The sequence below is a fragment of the Passer domesticus genome, chromosome 6, assembly GCF_036417665.1.
Source record: "Passer domesticus isolate bPasDom1 chromosome 6, bPasDom1.hap1, whole genome shotgun sequence".
Classification (NCBI taxonomy): Eukaryota; Metazoa; Chordata; class Aves; order Passeriformes; family Passeridae; genus Passer; species Passer domesticus.
Window position 1 is genome coordinate 22529491 of NC_087479.1, and position 24506 is coordinate 22553996.

Sequence of the window (24506 nt, forward strand, 5' to 3'; positions counted from 1 at the left end):
TGATTTGATGAGGTCACTGCATCGTGATGATTCCTTCTCTCTCATGACTCCTGTTCTCACGGGAAGAGCAGTTATGTTCATAGGGTAGCCAGGTGTCTTATATCAAACCATGCTGCAAGGACAGCTTGAGCTGGGACAGGTGGACTGTGCTGCACCTTGGGGCTGGCCTGGGTTTGCTGGAGAGGGTGTGGTGTGAAGGCATCATTTTAGCATTTTAGGTGCTGTATCTGTTTTCTTCTGGGGAACTACTGGTTTGCTGCATCTCCACATCAGCTTGCTTCTATGTTCTCACTGTGTGTGTCAGAGTCATGGAGCCAACAGCAGCCTTGGGAATTGCTAGAGAAATCAATGCATGTTTCTCATAACCTTGCATAGCTCAGCTCTTTCTTCCACTTCACTCTGGAGTTTTTGGCCTCAAGCTTAAACCACCCTGCAAAGATCAAATTGTAGTGGGGAGCAATAACCCATTCTCTCCTGGAGATCAAGAAGAGTATGAAGGACCCATGGTTCATCCAGCCTAACAGAACATTGATAACACTTGCAGTACTCTCTAGCCCTGCTGCACTGAAGGTATAATATTTAATGGGAAGACTAAGGCCTGTTGGAGACAACTAATTAAACTGATAGATGACCTCTACGTCTGCTAGTGAAATCAGTGTTGGTTCCACTACAACATTCTTGTCTGAGTGTGAGAGCAGCTCCTGGCATTTTGGCTGGGGAAGGTAGAGAACTGGTTTAAAATGCAGTTTTAGTTGAACTGGTAAACCCTTTTCATGTATACAAGTGTTTGTGTATTATTTTTAAAATTTCACTGCTAGGTTTGTATTGATGAAAAAGTTTCACAAGTCTTTGCCTGGATTATCAAAAGTTAATTGTTAGGAAGAGCTTCACATCAGTGGTGTATTACCAAGGCTGCAAATAGACATATTCTCCTGCTCTTCTTGGGTTTGATAGACAAAACCACGGAGACTGGCTGACCTCACCTTGGTGGACCCAACAGTGAATATGAGACCAGTTACTGTATCACAGTCCTATTCCATTGTTTTGCTTTTGTACATTTCCACGTTGTTAAATTATGCAGCTGCCCCTCAGGTAGGATATGCCAACCCTTTCCAGGAGGAAGCATGATGGCTTTGCAGGGCCAACCACTCATGTGCAATAGCTGTGCACTTGGTGGTTGAGTGCTTACCCAGGTTTCACACTAGGATCTCTAGAGGAACATCCCAGAGTTCTCCATGTTGCACTAACCTGAAAATATATTTTTAGAAATTAGTTTCTACTGCACCATGCATGAAATTCCCAGACTCTCCTGAGACTATGTGCACAACAAGTGCTCTCTGTGTGTCTGTGCACTAGTGAGTTCAAGTGTGCTTTCCCTTCAGCCCATTCCTGCCTATTACTGAGCTGTGGGACAGCACGTGTGCAAGTGCTCTTCTGCTTGTGACTGCATTGCTTATTGCAAGAACATTCAAAGGAAGGCGATGGAAATGTGATTGAGTGATTTAAGTGATTTAATTTCAGTGAGCACTGAAAGTTTGTCAGGCTTGACACCTTCCTCTTTTCAGAAAATGGATCAATTCAAGCATTGGTGAGCCATGGCAAAAAACCACAAACCCAAACTTGTGCAAATATTGACAGGATTATGTTTCAGGAAACACAGACGTTGAGACTTAGAGGTAGCAAAACAGTCAGCCCTCAAAATTATGCTGTGCATGGAGACTATGAGAATGTCAAATGCTGACAGGAACAGGGGCTTCTTTAACATATTATGGCCATAGGATTTGCTTGAGGTTGTTTGGGGTGATCTTGTAACTATGTTGTGCTATATGTGTGCTGGCATGGCAGACTGATGAAGAGATCAGTTTGTGCTGAAATACATGACATGCTCACTAAATCAGTAACCATAACTTCAAGTAATCAGTTCAAAATAGTCTGGAATAAATCACTCCTTGTATGTAGATATTCCACCCTCACCCCCTCAGCTGGAAACCATCTTGTAACATATTTGAAAAGAAAAAGCATGGCTTAGCACTTTGCACAGAATCCAAGACTATTTTGTGGCATCGTAAAGTTATTATCTGTTGTTAAGAAGATATTGATCAGAACTCAAGACCTTTTCCATTTATACCACAGCTTTCTCAACATTTAAACAGAGATAAGTTTTATGCCCACTTTTTATCTCTTGGGCATGCCCCGATCAGTCCTTAAAATGGAGTCACAGGACACGCCACACCTTAATGGACTGTTCCAGGACTTCCTCTGACCCTGGGCTTTTGGCAATTTCTTCACTGTTATCTTCTTAGCTTTTTTCAGAAGCTCACATGAGTGATTGTAAGGCCTATTCTTGGTGTGGTGTGAGCTTTCAGCCTCATTACCTGTAGAAGAGGGAGGTACACCTGCTCTGTTAACTTGTGCTCTGTCCCTGTGGAATCATATCTATTGCAGGTATGTCCAATTAAAAATTGTAATTACAGTTATACATAGGAGAGTCAAAAATGTTGCAGTATGGGTTTACATGGATATCTCATCCTACGTTAACCCAATTTCCAGCGACCCTTTGCAGTTGTGGAAGTTTTTTAACATTTGTGTCTCCCTTATCAAATTCTTCTGACTTTCAAAATGACTTTTAAAAAATTTTCCTGTAATGTTGTCACAAGAGGGCAGAATCGGAGTTTGTACATGCAGTAACATTTAGCACAACTGAACAAATTGCTGTGTATCAGCTGAGCTGTGGTAACAGCTGTGTGCACAACTAGCCTGCAGCAGACATGGAGTAATTCCACTTAACGCTGTCTTCTCCTAGGTTAAGTCAAATGACCTTGCATTTATCACATGCCAGAAGCATGCACATGCTCAATTATGAAGCTAGGATTATATGCCACAACTTCGTCAGGCTCAGTAACTTAATCCTCTGTTTGAGCCCTAAAGGCTGTTTGTGTACCTTGAATTAGGTATCTTCCCTATTCCCATAAAGCCAGACTGCACTGGCAGTCAGAGTAGCAGTCTGCTCTTTGGAGTGCACTGAAGAATCTGCAGCTCATTTCCTTACAAAAAGCTGGTTTTGGAAATCTGGGACTGTGTGGGTAGCCCTGTCCCAAGCAAGGTTACCTTCACCTACTTATTGATAGTTACCCAGCATGAACTACTTCCATACCCATGGCTCAGTTATTTCTACCATTGCAATAATCTCACCTTAAGGGTGACTAAAGTTGTTGACCTCAATCTGTTGGGCAACTACAATAACCACACAGATTACTTTGAATTAATTAATTGGCAAATACATAATTTAAAAATTATAATAATGTAATTGTTATATATAATATAATAATATATAGAGATAATAATTGCTGTGATTTTCTTTCCCATCGTTACTGGACTTTGAAACTGCCTTTCATTTATAAAGAAATCACTCACAACTTTGGAATTAATAAAGCACTCAGTGAGAAGTGCCTACTGAACTAGTCTGAATCACTCTGCTTTCTAGGTGAGAACCGTGAGGCTGTAGTCCAGCAGGGACCTAAAAATGTGTCCTTTATGATGGCTGTCTTTACTAGCAGGTGGCACAACTACAGGAGGTGTAGTGCATGTAGTGCTTTCCTCTTGATCTGCTTGAAACTACAAATGAAAGGAAAAACAAATTAAAAAGAGACTAAATGCAAAAACAGACTTCACCCCTGAGCCATCCAGGTTCCTGAATGAACCACATCATAACCAATCAAATACATTCTTCCCAAATTAGCATCTCTATTCTAGTTTGTTAAACAGAACCTGTAAGACTCTTATATGAGTGTCTTCTACAGTACTACACACAGCTACATCTGCAATCATCTTTACTCAAGAAGCACCTCTAAGGAGATTACATTGCATGGTCCCACCATACAATGGAGAGGGCCACTCAAATAGAGGTGACTTGTTGGTGGGATTTGTAGTCTCTGAGAACAGTGCCACTGGACAGAAGAGGAATGTATGAAGGATTTTACTCTCCTGTAGTAAATTAGAAGCTTGTCTTGAGAGAAAGTTGCTCTCATTCAGGGCAAGTTAAGATGACCTCAATCTGAGTCATGGATGTTGTTCCTCCTGTTTTCTCTTTTTCCCAGCTGCTGCTGAACACTTGAGATGGCACTGGCTTGTTATCTGTTCCTTGTTGTGGATACAGAGGAACCTGTGCTCTGTGTGTGAGCATGCATGTGTGTGTCTGGCTGCCTGTCATTACAGCACTAATGGAAATACTGCACGGATCACAACTCTCAATTAGCTCCTCAGGAGATTGCTGTGACAGCCAGTTACTGAATAGCAAGGCCTGAAGGAATGAATTAATTTGTAGTACACGGCAGTTAGAGTCAGAGTGTTAGCAATGGAATAAGACAGCAATAGACCCTGATTAGACTTTGGCTGCACTGTGCAAGAGATAGTTACTGGGGGACTGTTACCTATTACCTTTCTTTTTTTCTCTGTCACTTCCCCTGGAGTTAGAAAAGATCTTGTACCATGAATGAATGAGTATAGAGCTCTTAGTTCGGTTCTTGGAATCACTGTCTGTCTGCCTGAGGCTGTTTGGCAGCAGGCAATGGGCTTTCATTCAACACAGACAAGGGCATGCTGCTCTCCTCCTGGCCTGGAGCCAGGCCACAGCCACTAAGTGAGTGGTATTCAGGGGAGGTTACCCGATCTTTCTGTCCTCTTCAAACAACAGCTCTCCTCCTTATTAGTTCAGATAATCATGTATCACAGAGAGTGTCCTAAGCCTGCTGCACCAGGGGATGCTGGTGTCCTGCCTTTGCAGTAGTACATTTATACACAGTCCTAGAGGAGCAAAATGCGCTTGATAAGGCAGTCTTGGGAATCTTTATAGACTGTGTAAAGTTTCCAGCACTTCTCCCCACAAACAGCTACATGTTCCCTGTACCCTGGTACCACAGTGTTCAAAGATTTGCAGTCTTTTATTCTATCATTCACAAAGATAAGTATTCGCTTTTATCAATTTTGCCATCACTTTTTCTTAAAACTTGATTTTAACATCTTTTATAAAGATGGCTTATTTCTGTGCAGAAAGGATTTGTCACAGTGGGACACCATCCTTTCTTTACCCTTGATCAACAACCTATTGAAAAGCCATGTGAAGCCAATGTAGTTTGCACATGATACTTGTTTTAGCTGGGTCAGATCTGACCCCTGAACAGTCTCAAGCTGTGTCAAGGGAAATATAGGTTAGATATTAGGAAAAGGTTTTTCACACAAGGGGTGGTAAAGTACTGGAATGATCTGCCTGGGGAGGTGGTGGAGTCACCATCCCTGGATGTGTATAAAAAAAGACTGGATGTGGCACTCAGTGCCATGGTTTAGTTGAGGTGTAAGGGAACAGATTGGACTCAATGATCTTGAAGGTCTCTTCCAACCTTGTGATTCTGTGTGACATGCAGTGCTGGGAAGGAGTAAGGTGAAAATAAAGGAATGCTCATAGAGCAGTCCTTGTGGAAGGTAAGAAACATTAAAAGAAAGTTTCTTATGAAACTCTGTTGCTCTGGTAGGCTAAGTTCTTCATGTTCTAGAAAGAAAGGTTTCTGAGTGGAGAGGGAAAGAGAAGTAGTTTACTGACAATGCAACCCCTAAAGGCAGTTGTCCTCTGTTTATCTGGAAAAGGACATCGAAGCAGCACCAGCCAAGTCTTTTTATACCATCCTGGTTTTTAAGCACAAGAGAAATCTTTTGTTTTGACCGACTTCCCAAGAATCATTCAGTCTGTGGTCCCTGCACTGTCAACCAACAAATGGAGCAGTTAACATTACCTTTGTTAACAGAAGACAGGAAATAAAGCCCAAGCTCCTCTCAGCACTGGTGTCCTTGTAACTTGCAAGTCAGCAAAGTGGTTGTAAATGGGTTGGCAGCTCTGGCAGTGCTCCTCTCGTGGGCAGTATCGCATTGATGTGCTTTTATTTTCCTTCATTTTGAGTGCAAACAAAAGTCCAAACAGTTGATCTTTTCCTCAGCAGCCTGTGGCACTTCTTTGATCTTTGTGTTTGCTGTTGGTATGAAGCATGTCCCTTGCTGCACGTTCTGGCCAGTGGGTGGTTCTCCCCCTTCCTTGCTGCGGCTCCATTCTTTGTGCAGAGTGCTGTCATGCATTGCTGGTGCTTTCAGGTGTGTCTCACCCAGACGGTACGTCATGCTTTGATGTAGTGTATTGATATAATAATGGTATTTCTTAATGGGAGTCCTAATGGTGTGTTTTTGATGACACTTCTTGGCACTATCCCGTTGTCCATACATACTGCTACAGAGGCCCCTGGACAGGTTCCTCTGATGCAAAGCACCAGATGAGATGTGTCTCAACTGGGTTTATGTGTGTAGTGTTGAATGCAAAGAGAACATTTATGTGGCTGGCATGGCTATAAGGACTAGAAATAATGGGAAAATGACACCTTGTGATTTGGTAGTTTTTGGATCCACACATCCCAGTACTGTATTCTTGCCAGTTGAAGAAACATGTTTCTTTGCAAGGCTATGTGATTTGGCTAGTATATGGGATATGCCTTCTCTACTGGCCCTTTAAGACAGGATCTTTTCAGTAACATTAATTCCACAATGAATTTGGATGGACTCGGTTGTGATTTTTCCACACATGATCACTATTGTCCTGGGGTTTTCACCTAGATATAAAATTCTAACATGCTGACCTGATACCTGTGCTGAGTTTGTTTTTCTATGTAAAAAAAAAAATGACACCAGGGCCAAGGCAGAAGTAGTTTATCCTTAAGTGGTGATACAGTTTTTGAAAGTAGCAAATAGCTACCTAAATAGTTATGTTGCAGAGACAGGGAGTAAGACATAGCTGAAGAACAGGGAGGAAGATGTGGACTAAAAGAGAGAAGCAAAGAAGATGGGAGTACAGAAATAGAGGAAAATTGATAAATAAAAAAAAAGAGAAGTGACTAAAGCAAGAAAAGAGAGAGGGAGATTCTCTCCTGATTAGAATTCATGAACTCCATTCTTACATTAAGTCTATATATGACACCTGGCCTTTAATGTGAAGCTGCCTACAAGCATTAAAAATTAAAAGCAGAAGGTAGGATCCATCCATCTCGGGCAGTGCTGCTCCCCTCCTATCTGAGCTCTGCACAAAGCTATTACACATTGATAAATTATTTTGGGTAATAGCTGAGATATTACATTGTTTCTGAGTGAAGGTAAAATCTCTCCATGACATGGGCATTTATCAGGAGCGCATTTCATCCTATTTATTATGGCCGAGACGAGATCGCAGGCTGCGGGCAGAGCTGGCACGTCGTGCTGATCACCTCCCCCATCGCCTCCCTTCCCTCTGTCACTTAGATGATGGGATATTGATGGAGCTCATGACAAGTTAATTATTAACTAAAGATATGCAGTTCACCTTTGCCAGGGGAGGGGGCATAGAAGAGAGCAACAATAGTTCTTAAAAAAATAAATATATCCATTGTATCTTAGAATTCCTTTCTCCACCTTCTTCTCCCTTCTACCTGTGGTATTTTACAGACCCCCAAATCAATCAGATATTTTATATGAATACCAGTATGGTCTAGAAGGCAAACAGAAATGGAAGAAGCTCTAAGAACCTTTAATTTTCTTCAAAAAAAACATAGACTAAACTTTTTATCCACTAACTTGGCACTGGAAATAACTAGGGAGAAATTTTTGTTGTCCGCTGAGTAACAGTGATTTCTCTCACACTTGAGAGGGCCGGAAAGCAGAGGCACGGAGTTTTGATTCTGTCCAATAAATGAATACATTCTTTATAAGGAAGAGATGTCTTGACACCATCTGAATATTTCAGCTACTCCCTTCCCCTGAGTGCTGGCTGTTCCCCTGGAGGCTGGCTGGTTGTACAGGAAGGTGATGCCTGCAAAGATAACGCCTGCTTGCATGCTCATCTGAGCTCCCAGGCTACACAGGATGAGTTTGCCAGCACATGAAGGAGAGTTGCTCAGTTGATTGGTTCTGATCTTGCAATTTGTTGACTAGGTTGGAGCCAAGGCAGTAAAAAGCAGTGAGGTGCCAGAGGTAACTAGTACACCATTTTACACTCAGCTGCTTCTGGTTTGTCCATAAAGTAAGGTAATATTATGTTGTTCAGGTAGTTCTGGAAGAAAGGAGCCATGGCTGTAAACCACCATGACAGTGGTCATTTAGAAAATAATCACAAGGCAAAATGAAACAGTCTATCAAAGGAATCATTCCCTCCATATGGTTACTTAGCAAGACCTGCCAAGTAAGTTTTCACCACTTAAGAGTCCTCCAGGAGAAAGTGTTTGTTTTTCAAGACCCAAGCTGCTCTAGATGCCAGTCTAAACTACAGGAACATCAAATTTCACACTGGTTAGATTTGAGCCATATAGCTCATTTAGGATCCATCTAATTCCCTTCCTTAAAGAAAGCAAAAGGTCTTCTGCATTGGAAAAAAAGAAAAATGTTCTTTTTCTAGTTGTCCTCCTATGAGCTGTGGTGGGGGGTGTAAGATCACTATCTTTTGTGTCTGCAACAAACTGGTCTCTCCAGAGTAAAATTGTACATACTTTATTTAGCCTGTTCTGCTTGAAAACTTGTGAAAGCTGCTGATCTCTATTGTGTAAAACAAATATGCTGCTGTGAAGCAGCACTGATCAGGGTAAGGGAAAGCTAGTACCATTCTTTGCAATCCACCAGTTCTGTTCCCTTGGATTAGTGCCTTATACAGAAGTTTCAGGAGCAGACATTTTGTTTTACTGATTTTTGGCTTCTCCTATGAAATCTGAAGTTTTGGTTCTGGGCTAATCCTGAAAGTTCCTTTAAAAAAAATTAGTCATTTAGATAAGCGTTATTTCCTATTCTACAGTGTGAGGACTCTCTCTTTGAAAATACAGATTTCTAATTATTTGCCTCAAAATGGCAAATTTTAAGTACATTTAAACAGATCAATTTAGATTCTCAGGTATAACTCTTCCTTTGTGAGACTGTGCTAAAAACACATGCATTGAAATTGCTGCGTAAAAAAGCAAAACTTTCAGAGCCTTAATTTGCTTCATATACTTTGGATTTTTTGAAATCTCTGAAAATCTAGCTGCTTGCAATCAAAGGTATGAGAAAGAGAGATGGGATTGTGCTCCCAAGTACAGATAAAGTGAGTGCTGTCTGAAACATGGTGGGTAGATGAGCTGTCTGGTCTCCGAGTAAGAAACTGCCCATCACTGTAGTAAGGCTAATCTCCCTGTCCTTGTCTGGTCATAGCGATCAGTTTGCCCTCTACTTAATATAATAAGATATATAATAAAAATGTATTAACAACTGAGAACCACCCTCATCTCCCTTCCAAAACCCCTTGGGATCCTCCAAGGTTAGAGGATGTGCAGTATACTCACCTCAAAGTAAATTCACGGTCATTATCTTCACCTTTTATTGCACACCTTGTCCTTGTCTCTTGCCTCTCGCCTCTCTTGCAGCTGCTTTTTGCTCTGGGCCTTGGTCTGCATCCCTGCCTGTGCAATGTAGCTGTGTTGACATCACTGGTAAAATACTAATGGTGTAGTACCTGGTGGTCTCATTTATCTTCCAAAGATGCATTTCTGGTGAGCTTTGTGAGAACCACATCAGGCTGTGAACGTGCAAATATGTGTTCAGGGGGTCTGGGTTCATATGCTGTCTGTGACTCCTCCAAGGCAGAGGCTCCATCACTGTTTCCAAGCAATGTGCCCACCTGCTGGTTTTGGTAATGACAAGGCTTATAGCTTTTCCCTAACTTTTTTTATGTTACCTAGACTTTTCATAACTCAAGCTGTAATTTCTTGTTCAAAGAATGCCTCTCACACTAGCATAGGTAAGAGCAGGAATTCAGTGCTCCCATGTTGTTCATTAACACACAGCTCTGTATTGGTATGAATAAGGAGGTGGTGGAGAAGGGGCTCTGCTTGAACTTGGAAATCAAAGCATTGAAAGCCCATATGAAGAAGCCTTATATTGAGAGACAATGGTATGAATATATTTTTGTTGAGGTCCAAAAGTACCTATCCATAAAATTAGCATTTTCTAGCAAAAATGTGGTGATACATGGCTGTATTACCTGCTGGCTCTCAAAATAGAAGAGAAATTCTGAGTTGAGCTTTACCGACTTCGCTCAGTTTTGAATGTAACTCAGTGTGATTTAGCTGATCTATACTGAGGAGAGTGTGTTTGGCCTGGCAGTGTAGGAAATGTCACAGGGCAGAGAGCAGCAGGAATCAGACAGACCAAGACTCATCAGAACAGGGTTCCTTCCCAAGAGCTAGAACTGAATGTGCAGTTTAATCAGTGTTGTGTCCTGTTGTATGTGATAGAGTTTCCCCTGAGTGAGAACTGTTAGGCAGGCAGCCTACTTGTTCCACAGGGCTTTATGGCCGTGCTGCCCTAGATGGGAGGTCATGTGCTGCTGTGGTGTTCCAGATCTGGTATTCTTTGCTAACATGGTTCCTTCTCTTTTTTTGTGACTGATGCAAAATCAGCTGAGAAGATGCAAGGACTCCAGGCAGGTGGAAAGTTAAGGAACCGCTGGACTGTAAGATCACATCTACCCAGACTGCATATGTAGAAGTTGTGCAGAGTCTCAGCTATTATCTCCACACCAACATAGGTCTAGATCTATCCTTGGACCTGCCTTATGTTTTTCAATTGTACCAAGCTCCTGGCATTAATAGAAAATGAGTTGAACATTGCACAAATTGTTTGTGTTTGGAAATGTTACTTTGTCATCTTTTCATTGCAGTGAATATCTCCTTCTTCCTTTTATACTCTAGTTTAGACTAATGGAAATAACAACCCAACTCTTAGCTTTTCTTTGCCTGTTCTTTATTCCTCAATATCCTCAGCAATTTGCACTTCATGTTTCTTACTCATGAGGGAAACCTAGCTGATCTGTCTTGTTTGGTGTCCATTATACTCTTTCTTTTGTGTTCCCTGAAATGACTGGCAAAACCACTTCATCCTTCAAATCTTTTCTTGTGATCCACTTCAGTATTTTGATGCTTTTAGCAAAGTTACTGCTTCTAATGTCATTAAGATATGTGGCATTTATTAGTATTTATTTGTCTTACAATTTTATATTAAAAGCATATCTTAAAATTATTTTTTCTTAAAAGTCATCTACTCTTGCTTCTGGTGAGTCTATCACTGTATGCCACCTTATTTTTGCCACTTGTTTCAGTCTGGCATGTTGTTCTTCAATTGAGTCCTCACATGGATTTAAACAGCAAACTGAACAGTGAGACCTTGTGCTTGAGGGAGGTGCGGTGGCTTTGAGTGATATGGTACAATAAAATAAATCATTCCTACTAATGATGTGCTCTAGGCCAGACCTGGTGCTGCCATCCAAACATGGCAGGCACACAGTGAAATACGATGTACCACTGTGCTCATTCCGTACACCTGCAAGCCTTGGGCACCCCCGTGCCCCCCACCTTCTCCCCTCCATAGAATAAATGGAGGATCATGTTCCATATGCTCCCAGGTCAACCCCACTTTAAGCAGCTTGGAGAAACACGCAACTTAAAGAGTTAACCCTACAGTAATTGTGAGGGAGAGGGGGGAATCAGTGTAATGGAGGGGTGAAGAGTTTCCATAAACCCATTGCCTCAGCTCAGAGAACCTGCTAAGGGGCAGTGGTCAGAGAGAAACAGAAGGAGAGAGAGAGATATCAAGTGTAGTAATCAGAATGAAAAATGGAGCTCCGGTTACTTTAAACAAGAGCTAATTTATCACGGGAACGAGTGGATAAGTAGCTGAGTTTCAGGCGTTCAGTAAGTTCCCCGTTCTGCTCCAAAAATTATTCCACCCCTGTCTCCATGCTCCCATAAATCATCCCCTTCTTCACTTCTGCTCCGATTACCAATTACTCCTGCCTACGACACGCTTTCCCCTGCCCGACACAATCTGATGGGCCCCTGCCTTTTAATTTTACAAATGCTTTTTCCTTCTTGCTTCTCAGCCCCCTGTCCCTACTCCTCCCCTCCCCAGTTTCCCTCTGTATCTTTGTTTTCCCTTTTCCTTCTCATCTACTTTTTTTTTTTTTTAATTTGAAGAAAGGGAGGGCAGTAATATTTTCTGGCACCTCCCCCCATGAGGTTGTCTGAGCTGAAGGAGAGGAATAGAATTAATTATTTTCCCAAACCTGAACTCTCTTTGGGTTTGTGAATCTTCTCCCTAAGCATATGATGAATTCTAGATCCAGTACAGCTGTATCAAAGGTGAAAGCCTTGTTCTTGAAAGGATATGTTGCTTTTTGTTGTGTCTTTGAAGGAAAATATAGGGTTTTTTTCCTTTTTTCCCTTTTCTTTATTGTACACAGAACTTTTTGCGGAACGGAGATATTTTATGAGCTGCACAGCTGCACGCAGAAGAATTTTAATTTATATTGTATTGTGCAATTTTTCTGTGTATGCTTCAGCACTGCTAATATTTACACCGGAGTACTTCTAGCTAGCTGTCATACAAATGCAGGAGGACTGATCTGTACCAAAACCCTGATAATTTAGAAAAGGCTCACAAAACAAACTTTTGTTGGCTTCAGTGACTCCATACATGAAATCAACTTAAACTAAAGTTGTACTAATTAGCAAATATGTACTTTAGGAGCCTGTTTTGAATTTATTGGTATAGCTACACCTTTCTAATATAAAATTCTTTGATGCTGCTAAGGAATGGTAACCTAGTGTATTGTAAGTCTGGTGCATTATTCAGATGCTGCATACATATGAACATGGATTGCATATATAAAAATCCTAGAAAGAGATTTCAAACATCAAAGAACTGTCATAAAATAATGTATTATTTTGCTTCTATACATTTTTTTCCCACAACGTGAATTATTTCTGAATGTTTGCCCAGGCTACAGTTAGAGTGTTTGAAATCACTGTACGTCACATTTATGAGTTCAGCATAGACTCAACAGTTCTGTTTGACTGTAGCAAAATAGTTTCTGGATGCTTCATTAATTGAGACTTAAATAACCTGTGTTCAGGAGGGCTAACTTGCATGAATCTAGTAGGTGCTAGCAGCTGCTGAGTTGGAAGAGCCATCCCAACTGAAGGGAAATATTTATGCAGGTCATCAGTCTGGCCTAATGTGCACAGAGCTGTTATTTCCACCTGTAAGACATTCAACGAAATTGCCATGAGACTTACTGAATCTGAAAAGAGAAAATTCCCTTGCCCTGCTGAGAACAGGGTAGGCAAAGTGACAGCTCTGCCTGCTCTGCTGCAGAGAAAGCAGCTGTCCAGAACTGATTTTTGTGCAGGATAATGGATGGAGGAGATGGATTACCAAGTGATAAATCACACAAAGGAATTGGCTGGTGCCAGAACCCATGAGCAAGAAAATAGCTGGCATGCTCTGCAGTGGGTATGACCATCTCCATCTAAGGTGCCACAGCCTTTATGCACAAACAGTAAGACAAAACAGGAGTTAATTATAGTGCAGATTCTTGACGTAAGGCTTGTACAGCAAAACAAGAATGGCAAAGGGAATCCATCAGCTCATGTTTATTGGACAGTTTATCTTTTTCAGGGAAAGAGTAGAGGAAATCCTCTCTGTTCTCATTTCCCCCTTTTATTCTCATTTTGCCTTTATTCACATTCTTTAAAGCCATAAGTGCTATTTTCTGACCAAGGAGTCTTGCAGGAATCTTTCAATAAATAGAGGAGCTAACCAAGCGTGACTCAAGTCATTCTATCCCACATGATACATATGTTGTCCCTCTGTCCTGTCAGGCAAAGAATGGTTGCTGCCATTCACTATGTAACTCAGTAATCAATAATACTGCTCCACATCACCCTAAAGACCAACGTTACTCTGAGCTTAGTATACTCTGGGAAATCCATGCTTAAAAAAGAGGTACTTGGAGATGGTGGAAATTTGGCTTCATCCTACAGCATCTCCCTGTGATCCAAAAGACAATATTATGTTGCGTACTTTAAGTGCACCCAAAAAGTGTGCAGAGGTCCACTTTCCATGTCAAATCCTTTTCCTTTAAGAGCAATACATGGTAATTCTTGATTCTTCTATGGACTGTGCACATGAAAAGAGAGCCAAAAAGAGTACCATGCTTCTGACATGCAGGGAAAGTTGCTGGCTCCAGGTCAAGACTTGTCAGGATGAAGTGTGCTCTGTTTAGCTGTCTTTAATAACAATACTTTATTGTCATTAATAGCATAATGAAGAAGGAGGTTGTTGATATTGTTTTCTAAAAAGCTGTCTTTGCTGAAGAGAGAAGAATCACAGAATCACAGATTGGGTAATGTTGGAAGGGGCCACAGTGGGTTATCTGGTCCAACCTCCCTGCTCTAGCAGGGTCATCCTAGAGCACATGGCACAGGGTTGTATCCAGATATTTCTTTAATATCTCTGGTGAGGGAGATTCCACAGTCTCTTTGGACAACCTGTTCCAGTGCATAGTCACCCACACAGTAAAGAAATTCTTCACATTTTCAGGTGGAATTTCCTGTGCATCAGTTTCTGCCTGTTTCCCCTTGTCTTGTTCCTTGGTGCCACCAAGAGAAGCCTAGCTCCATCCTCTTGGCACCCTCCCTTCAGATACTTAGAGACATTGATGAGACCCCCCGTTTCAGTTGTTTCTTCTTGAGGCCCTAAGAGGTCCAGTTACCTCAGCCTTTCCATGTAAGAGAGATGCTTCCCTCTCTTAACCATCTTTGTTGCCTCCCCTGGATCTGGTCCATGTCTCTCTTGTACTGAGGAGCTCAGAACTGGACACAGCACTCCAGATGTGGCCTCACGAGGGCTGAGGAGAGGGGCAGGATCACCTCCCTCAACCTGCTGGCAATGCTCTTCCTAATGCACCCCAGGATGTTTTCAGGTGTTCAGTACTGGACTGGCATCACAGTGGAAACTGGTGGAAACTGTACTAAAGTAAATTGAATTATTCCTGACTTGGGAGTGTCCTAGTGTGCATGGCCTGTGTAAGCATGAAGATGACAGTGGTGATCCTATTTTGATAGGACTGTGGCAGAAAGTTGTTGGCAAAGAATCAGAAGGGGGAGATACACAAATGTCACTAGTGCAAGATGTTTCCAACATGTCAAATTTCCTGAAATGTACAGCAAAAGTAGAGCTTATGCAGTTCTCTATGAAGTGCTAGAAGTCACCAAAGAGTTAACAAGAGCAGGTCTTTGTACTCATTTTTTCAGGACAATAGTCCTTCAAACTAATCTTTTCAGAACAGTAGTCCATGGACATGAAAACTTCAAAGTTTTCGATATAATGTCTAAAGCCTTGGTGACTTGATACTTTTTTAGTGATTGTAGCCTGACAGTGTTGTATTTAATAATGTAAAACATTTGGCCGAATCCTGACAAAGTCAACCATTACACATGGAATTAGCCCATAAGTTGTTTCATGACTTGTAGAGCAAGTGAGATTCACTCTACTCAGACACATGGGCACTGGGTTAACATCTGACACACCAGCAGGCCCTCACCAGCACGTGTCACTGACTGTCTCTTTCAGACAGAGATCCTTGAAGCTTTACCTATATATTTTGAATATAATTTTAAAAGGTAGTTTGATAGTAGATTAATCTTCCAGCTGGCTCCTCCCAAGGACCTGGCATGTACTGAACACTGACATGACAGATCCACTACCTTGCTCTGCTCGTTGTTGAAAACTCTGTGTGTGATTTAATGTTCAGAGTTTCCCCCAGAAATCCTTACTATTTCACAGCAGTCTCATCCTAGACAAAAAGAGAGTGACCTTAGTTTGCCTTGAATCAAGCATTCTTAAACTTATGTGTATTAGATGCTCTGACAGGTACACTGTTTTATGGCCTTATGAAATTTGCAATGAAAAGAACTTTTAAAGGGGTTCTTTTTTGGTTGTTATGAAGATTTGGCTGCTAGAAATCTATGTTTCCTTCCTGCAGCTTGTGTTTTTCTAGGACAGCACTGACACAATATCAAGGCAGTAAACATGCAGGCTTTGTGGCCAAGCCAGCAGTTGTGTTGCATAATCTGAAGCCTGGTGGAGCTACCTAAGACTGCAATAAGAGAACTGGGCTTGCATGGACTGCCTCCCACCTCATCTCACCTTCCTTTGGATCTGACAGGGAGCTTTCCCAGGGTCCCTATCCCTTTTGTGTGACACCAGCTGTCCACTCCCCACTTCAAAATGTACTGACTCAGGTGGTTGGGAGCAAGAGTTTCACTGGTAGAACACCATTCAGTTTGAGGTGGAATAATTTTTTTGAAACCTAGAATTGATGTGAGGTCATAGGTGTGCCTAAGGCTTTCTCTTCGGAGGAACTGTGGCAGAAGTAATGGCCATTATGCTTCTCCTGGATTCCTGTTCTCAGTACAGTCACCTTCCAGTGAGAATGCTTTGCTCAAAATCCTAGACAGATTTGTCCCTCCCACCTCAGCTGGGTGAGTGTTTATGCATCAAGAAGGGAGTTGAGAACTTCCTATTAGTTCCACAGGTGACTGAATGTTTATGATACCATCACTGTGAGAATGGGCCCTTCCCATATGAAGTGATCCTCAGGCTAATACTACCTGCCACATCCATTTTGTCTTGAAAACAAATCTCACCGAGGAAGGTTATCATGGAGCTCTTTAACCAATCCCCTTGTATGTCCATCGCAACAAAGAAAAAACAATTAGGCCTTACTGCCTGCTTGCCTGACCATCATTTAGGAAAGAAAGGAGCTGACAGGATTAGGGATACACTGGGATAGAGGAAAATGGCTCTATTTCAGAATCCTTACCTAGAAAAAGTACCTCTTTTGGTTCTCTTGATTTTCAGTGACAGTAACACTGTAAAGGGACAGGACTTAGAACTTGATCTGCCTAAAGCATAGTTTGAATGACTTATCTAATGCATTCAGTCTCTTCCTACACCAACACTTATCTGCCATTTTCTAATTATCTGACATTTAATTTTCCAAATAATACTGTATAATTACTAATTTTCTGCAATGAATTTAGTTAAAGAAGCCCATTTTACTCCCCCAGAGGAAGAAGTGGAGTTTATGTGTGCTATGAGGAGAGAAACACAGTTTCTTCAAGCATACAGCAAGATTCCTGCTTGCAAAAACTTTAACCAGAAAGACAGCAAGGTACAGAGAGACAAGTGGATTTCAGAAGTAATACACCATGAAAATTTTTCCTTTCATTTTCTGGAAATTGACTCTGGTATTTCTTATGTCAGCCACAAATGTAACACTGACCTGTCTATAGTCTCAGAGCAGCAGAGTTTAGCTCTGTTGTGAACAGTGTTAACACTCAAGTCTTCATTAACAGAGAGTACTGGGATATCACAGCCACAGATAATAGGGAAAATGGAAAACACATTTCTGAAGTCTGTCTTTGAATGTATTACCTTCTTGTTAGCAGTTATGTAGTTTTGGAAGCAAAAAGAAGCATTTGTGATATTTTACATTGCAGTTTGATCAAGTCAGGAGGAAAGGATGCAGGTTTCTGTTCCTCCCTTAGCTATTGAATCTGTGACTTCCCAGAACAGACCTGGAGGGAGGCAGGGGAACAGCTGCATTGTGCCTGTAACTTTAGTCAGAACCAGACACTTTTATGCAGTGGAGCATTTCTTACTGACAAGGGACAAGGAATCAGAATACAGCATGATTTTGTGAGATTTGATTGAGTTTACTCATGACAAGTAATGATAGCTTTATGAAAACAAGCACATCCGTTTTGAAGTCATTAAGCTTCAAGTACTCACACCTTCCCATATGGGGCTAACCACCATTTCATTTATAGGAGCACAGGAGAGGTAAATAGCTGTGTGTATACATTGCAGCATGCACTGATGGCCAGAAGTTTTCAGCAGAAACAGTCATGTGGTGCACCAGAGCCCAGCTATGGCTATATGACCTTAGAGGTTCTACAGGCCTCATCTATTTCTTCTGGAGGAAAAGCCTCCAGGGTTTTTGGCAATAAGCTTTCACCTTCTGATTAGGAAAGATTTTGAGCTTGTGCAGCTTTTAGTGAAATAGCTGGTGCTTCCAGGTGCTAAGTGCTAGTGTGATTTGGAGCATGGCTAGATTTTGGGGTAGCCTGGCTCTTTTTATTTATGTGCTTATTAATGAGGATGTTCTGGGCGGAGATTTTCTATTCCTTTCTATGAACATGCCTGGATTTTTATAAGAAGACATGTCCTGTAAACTAACAGATAAATGTTTCTTGTGGTCACTTCAAAATTTCACTGGTTCACAGTACAGAAATGTGATACTTTGTAACCCAACAGCCCCCGTAATTCAGCTTACTTTCTCAAGTCTCTCCTGCTGTAGGAGAGCATTTCTTAGGCCACCTATCAAACTGCGTTTTTATTATTGTTAAATGCCTTCGTCCCTAAGTGCTAGAAATCTATCTCCTTTAATTCAATACACTAATATCTCTGGAAAAATTATTTTTTATATTAAATCAAAACAAGAAAAGGCTAGATACAAAAAAAAATGAGACGCATGAAGAGTCTGATTATGCAGCTGAACCCCCAAGAGTGTGTAAGAAAATATAATGTTATGATAAAGAGACCACTGCACATCACCATTGCTCACCCTGAAAAGGGGACAGAATTACCTAATATTGTGCTGTAAGTCATATACCACTAACTGGCAGTAGGGATTTTTCTCTAGCTTACACAGTAGTTTTGTACACTTAAAGGAAAAGGACCTGCACAAGAGCAAAACAGAAGATGGGATAAAAAACAAGGAGATAGCTGCTTGATAAGATAACTGGCTAGAGCTTGTTTATCATGAGCTCAGAAAATCTTTAGATAAGGTGGCACAAGGTGATTAGTGGAAGAATCATAGGGGTGACTGAGTGGGGGGACAGCAACAGGTGCTGCTGAAAGTCAAAATATTATGCTGAAAGGAACTGATCTTCTCTTCACCATTGGCCTTGGACAAATGATCAATATGGCCCTGATGAAAGGTCTAAATCCAAGAGGCATTTTCAGCATAGAGATGCTTCCAGCAGAGAAATGGAGTTATTGTGCAATTGTCCAAAAGCCTGTTATGACCACTCCTGAAGCAGCACATTCAATTCCAGTCATAACCACCCCAGAGGAATGAGTACAAAGGGAACTGAGCACAGAAAGGTACTGGGATGACCAATAATATGGGGAATGTGTTTTTCAGGATAATAAGAAATTTGCTAGTTCAGCCAGGAAACATGAGGAAAGAGGGGATATTATTTCTATCAATACATCAAACTGCAAAACCCTCAAGAGAGAGAACAGCTATTTAAGCTTAAGGAAATGTTGGCACAAGAAAAAATGAGTATAAACTGGCTGAGAATAAATTAGCCTGGAAATTAAACAAAGGTTTCTAGCCATCAGAAAGGGAAGTGAGATTCTGTAATAGACTTCCAAGGGAAAAGGAGCAGAATAAATTTTAAGATAGAGCTTGATCTTTTATGAAAGGTCTTCTGTAATGGAACAGAGTAGTCTACATGACCAAGGAGTCTCTTTCAATCTGTACTCCCACTCCACTCCCCTTTTCTCATCCTACACTATGCCACTTCTCTTCCTTGGTACCCTGAGCTCCACCTGCTGCTGCTCTGAAGGCACCATGGATCCCTTATCAGAATTCTGCACTGCAATAGGTTGTTTTTAATCCTCCCCGTATCTCCCTATTTTTTTTCCTTGCCAAGCTTGCTGGGCTGTAATGTTTCCCTTCGTGTAATCCATCACAGACACAATGTCGCTTGTGCAAATTAAAATGCACCTTGGAATAATAAAAAAGGGTGGTTTTTTTTCCTTCCTTCCCAGCAGCAGTTCCTCAACACAAACCATTTGTCTCTGGAAAGAAATTCAAGAATGTTAACCCTGTGTATACTCCTATGGGGTGCACAGTACCTCCTGTGGGAACAACACTTAAAGGAGACCTTGTAGATGTGGACCTTGCTGATAGCTGGAACTGTAACCCACTACTTTTCTGGTGAAAACATTGGTGATAGGGTCCAGCGTAACAAATTAAAGATAGATGCCCCAGGTCAGGACAAAGAGATACAATCCAGGAAAACTACATAGCAAACCTCGTGGTGCTCCACAGAACTCAAATTGGACATTGGAATCTTTAGAAGGAACCATTGGAAACTATTTGAGTGATAAAAGTCACCAGGCTATCCCATACTGAGGCACAGTTCTGGAGGCTATAATTGGCTTGTGGATCAGCACTGGTCACTTGTGATACAGAAATAAACTTACAATGAACCACTGCTGAATGAATTCCATCCTTGATGAGATGTGCATGTAAAAGGTTACATCAAGGACAGGATTTTATATTTCTTCCTTCTTTCATTTCGGGGGAGGGTGTGAATTTCTCCTCAGTGGCATATAAATTCCATTAAGTTAAAGATGCATTTTAAAAATCCATTGTATGTGGTAAGAAAGGTGCAGAGTTGGATTGAGAGGTAGGCAGGCACTAGATGATTTGAATGCTTGGCCATAGAGGTGGTGTGGCATTGCACAACTATCTAGGCTGCAATGACATGGAAGTAGTAGTGTGGACAGTAGACCAAGAGAAACTACATTCCCTGCAGAGAAGCACTGGTGCTTTGACAGAGGATGCTTTCACAAGGTCATTATCGAGAGATAGGACATCTTTTTTGCTTGTGGCATAGGCTTTTGGCTTATGGCTTCAGCTTTTGTGCATTCTAGATTTTCCTCGACACAAATGGATAATTTTTCTTACTTCTGCCAAACTTTTTTCATCTCAGACTTTGACTCCTATCACAGATGTTTTATTTACTATCATAGCAAGAGGGCCAGCGGGTCACCTCATACTCCCATGGAGTCAGTACTCTTTACACTCCAGTTCCTCTCTTTCTTGCTGTTTTCCAGCTCAAGAGATCACTAAGCTCTTCAGTGTGTGATCTTATTGGGAATTTATGTTGGTGTTAGTGCAGTAATAATTACAGGGCTGGAATCATCCACTTCAACATGGGGAGAAAGCATATCCCCAAAACAGGAGCTAGACTAAGCCATGAAGGATGCAGAAAAGACAGCTGGTGTGTGAGAGACAAAGAGGGTAAAGCTTGGCTGGAAAAAAGTAACTCAAAGCTTCAGGTCTCCAAGAGAGGGGATTGTTCTTCATCTTCCTTGGAATAAGAAGACCAGTAGTGCTTAGACACATGGGCATGTATTCAGCAGTTCATACAGGCATACAGAACATTGCTAGCTAGGCTTCCAGAGGAAGCTCTTCTCTCTTTGGGATGGCCTGATTTTGCCCTCATAATTCGAGAGCTTTTATTTTTACTGTTTTGTAGAGGCTGGGTAGGTGGCTGGAATTCACTTGGTAGAGTAGCAAATTCTATTTCTATATTGTGTTTTGTCTCAGTAGCAAGGCTGTTCTATTTTTTGTTTTCATTAGGGGTCTCAAACAAATGATATAAAATCCTGGGGGATTGTTGCTTTAGAATTTATTTTTCCCCCCAGTTCTTTCTACTGTGAGTCTTGCTGTTTCCATGCTTCACCATTATAATCTGAAAATAATGATTCCAAGTTCAATCTCTTCTCAAAATTTTTGTTGCAAAAGAAATAGTTCTGTTTCCTTACAGTGTGATTGTCTTCCTTAAGCTCCTTCTTATAATGCAAATTTCATAATTTAAAGAACCACCAGTTTTCTGGTAAACTTTCTATCTCCAGTGGATACAGTGAAGATTTAAATTCCTCTAAAGCCCAACTTCCAAAGGAAACAAGGCTTAAGAGATCACACCGTCTGTCCATGACAGTCTTTATCTGTCTGTTTCACTCATTCCTCACAATAAGTTTTGAATTTTCACCCACAAATTAATACACCTGAAAGAGATGCAGGGATCATAAATGTGCTAGGTCCCATCAATTTCCCTGGACAGAAATGACAGTTTTTCAGTTTCAGCTCTGAGTGAAAGATTCCTAATCTCACCACTTGCTAGAGAGACAAAAAGTCCTGAAAAGGAGATGCATTAACATCTTGGTTGTGGGGAAAACTCTGACTGGAGTTTACCTGTTTTGATATGCAGCATAGTAAATTCAGCACAAGACACAAATCTCTAGGAAGCTGGGATTCATTCATCCCCCTGCTCACAAAACTGCTTGTAATGGGTTCAGTAGGTGCTTTCAGGATTCCCCAGACATGCTCAGTTCCGTTCTACCTGCTATGTGAATTTGTATGTTTCTTTCTATTTATTTCTTCTAGACTGAACTTGTCTTTTCCACTGAATACTCACACTTTTCCCATTTTGCTTGTACCCTTAATCATAAGGTGTCCTTAGCAGTGCATTCTGTTTAAGTGTCTGTGCCCATGGTCACCCTTCACAGCAGGAGGGGAAGTAGCCAGCAGTGCTCAGATCCCAAAGAAGGCAAGTCCAAGCTGGTGTGGCAGAGCCTTCCTGCTGGATGGGGCCTTACAGAACTGTTGTCTGCAGTGCGATGAGAGTGTCTGCATAGTTTGTGGACAGTTAAATATGTGGTTGGCTGTGCTGGTTTGGGCTGGAGTAGAGCTAATTTTCTTCACAGTGGCTGGTATGGGGCTGTGTTTTGGATTTGTGCTGAACTCAGGGTTGATAATAGAGAGATGTTTTTGTTATTTCTGAGCAGGGCTTGTACAGAGCCAAGGTCTTTTCTGCTTTCTGTACTGATAAACTGGTGAGGAAGCTGGGAGGAGACTCAGCCAGGACAGATGACACCAGATGATCAAAGGGATATTCCACACCATGTAACATCGTGCTCAGTATTTGAAACTGAGGGAAGAAAGAGGAAAGGGGAATGTTTAGAGTGATGGCATTTGTCTTCCCAAGTCACTGTTACATGTGATGGGGCTCTGCTTTCCTGGAGATGGCTGAACATCTGCCTGCCATGGGAAGCAGTGGATCTATTCCTTGTTTTGCTTTGCTTGCGTGTGTGGCTTTTGCTTTTCCTATTAAACTGTTTTTATCTCAGTCTGTGAGTTATCTCACTTTTTCTCTTCTGATTTTCTCCCTGATCACACCTGGGAGAGTGAGTGAGTGAGTGGCTGCTTGGGGCTGGATTGCTGGTTGTTGACAGTTGTTGACAGTAGCTAAAGGTTTTAGAACAGCTTGAGAGAGAGCATTTGCTAAAGAAGGATATTACAAACAGTATGGAGAATAGGGAGTTGAGAAAGCCTGTATGTGAATGCTTACTGTGTTTGGCCTTGGAAGCTCCCTTCCCTTGCAGAGTCTCAGTTTCCCCAGATGAAGGCAAAGAACAGTAACAGCTATCTGTGTCTCTTGCCATTAGTGGAGTAAAATGAGATGTGCTTGCCAGCGGAAGAATCACTGAGTATTGTTCCTGTTCTGTTAAAGAGAATTGGGACTTTAGCAGGATATACTTTCACTGGAGTTTAGCAGGAATTACTTTCCAGTGCCACCTAATACTGAGAAGAACGGTCTGTCGGAGCAGTAGTGCTTGAAAGTCCTTCCTGGCTCAGGCACACAGGTTCACTGGGTGTCGTGTTTTCTGTTTGATTCACTGTGGGAACAGGGCCAACTTGGGTCATAGAAGGAGACAACAGGGAGCAGGTAAAGGCAAAACGAGGCATGATGTCCCATTCCATTCTTAATTCTGTGCTGACCAGTAACCTTTTCCTCACTACCAAGCCTTGGACTACAACAAGGGTAGCTACACTGAGAACACTGATTCATCAAACCTGATCCTCAGGACGCCTGACAGAGGTGATTGCTTTGGAAGCCTTGCATTCACTAGTTACTGCCACTGCCCTGGTGACCTTCTCTTGTGAGAGGATGGTAAATTGAGGTAATCCCCAGGAAGGGATTTTTATGCTCCCCTGCAGGAAGGCAAAGCTTTGTGTAGAGTCTGAATCTGGGGGAGCACTGAATGGTGGACACTGTGATACTCACCTTCTGTACTGCTTTTCCCAATCTGTCTCACAGCAGTGTCCCATAGTACCCTTTGATAATTACTAGGGCAGTGTGAAAAAGTTCATGATCATCTAGAACTCTGTGATCCACATCCTTTTACAGGTCTTCTGCACTGGCATCCAGTGCTGTCCTGACCCTGTCTATTGAGTTCAATGCTCTATGGAGCAGCTGAAGTTCTTAGCTAACTGAAGAGAAATGATTGCCTCTTTCTCCCCTGCCCTTTTCTGCAGGAACCTGGGGAAGATGAATTGGTCTGTTGATTCAGAGCAGAAGTAACTTGATCGTTGTGTGCTTCTCTGGAAAATGACCACACTGCCCTGTGCCCACGTCTTGGTGTTTGCTGGTTTCACTGCTCTGACAGCATGAAAGATGTTTGGTTTTGTTCCTAATGCTGTTATCATTTATCATCCTCTTGTAAAGTCAGAACCTGCTGCTCACCCGTCCTCCCTCTGTTAGGTTTTCTGCTCCCCCTCCACTCCTGCCCTGGTAGAGAAACTGCTTGTATGCCAGAAACAAACTGTCCACTGGGTACTAGAAAAGACACAGGATCCTTTTTGCTCTCTGAAATCACTGTTGTGATAAACGGTGATGGTTTTACTGGGTTTTAGCTCTTGTGTTTTGGAG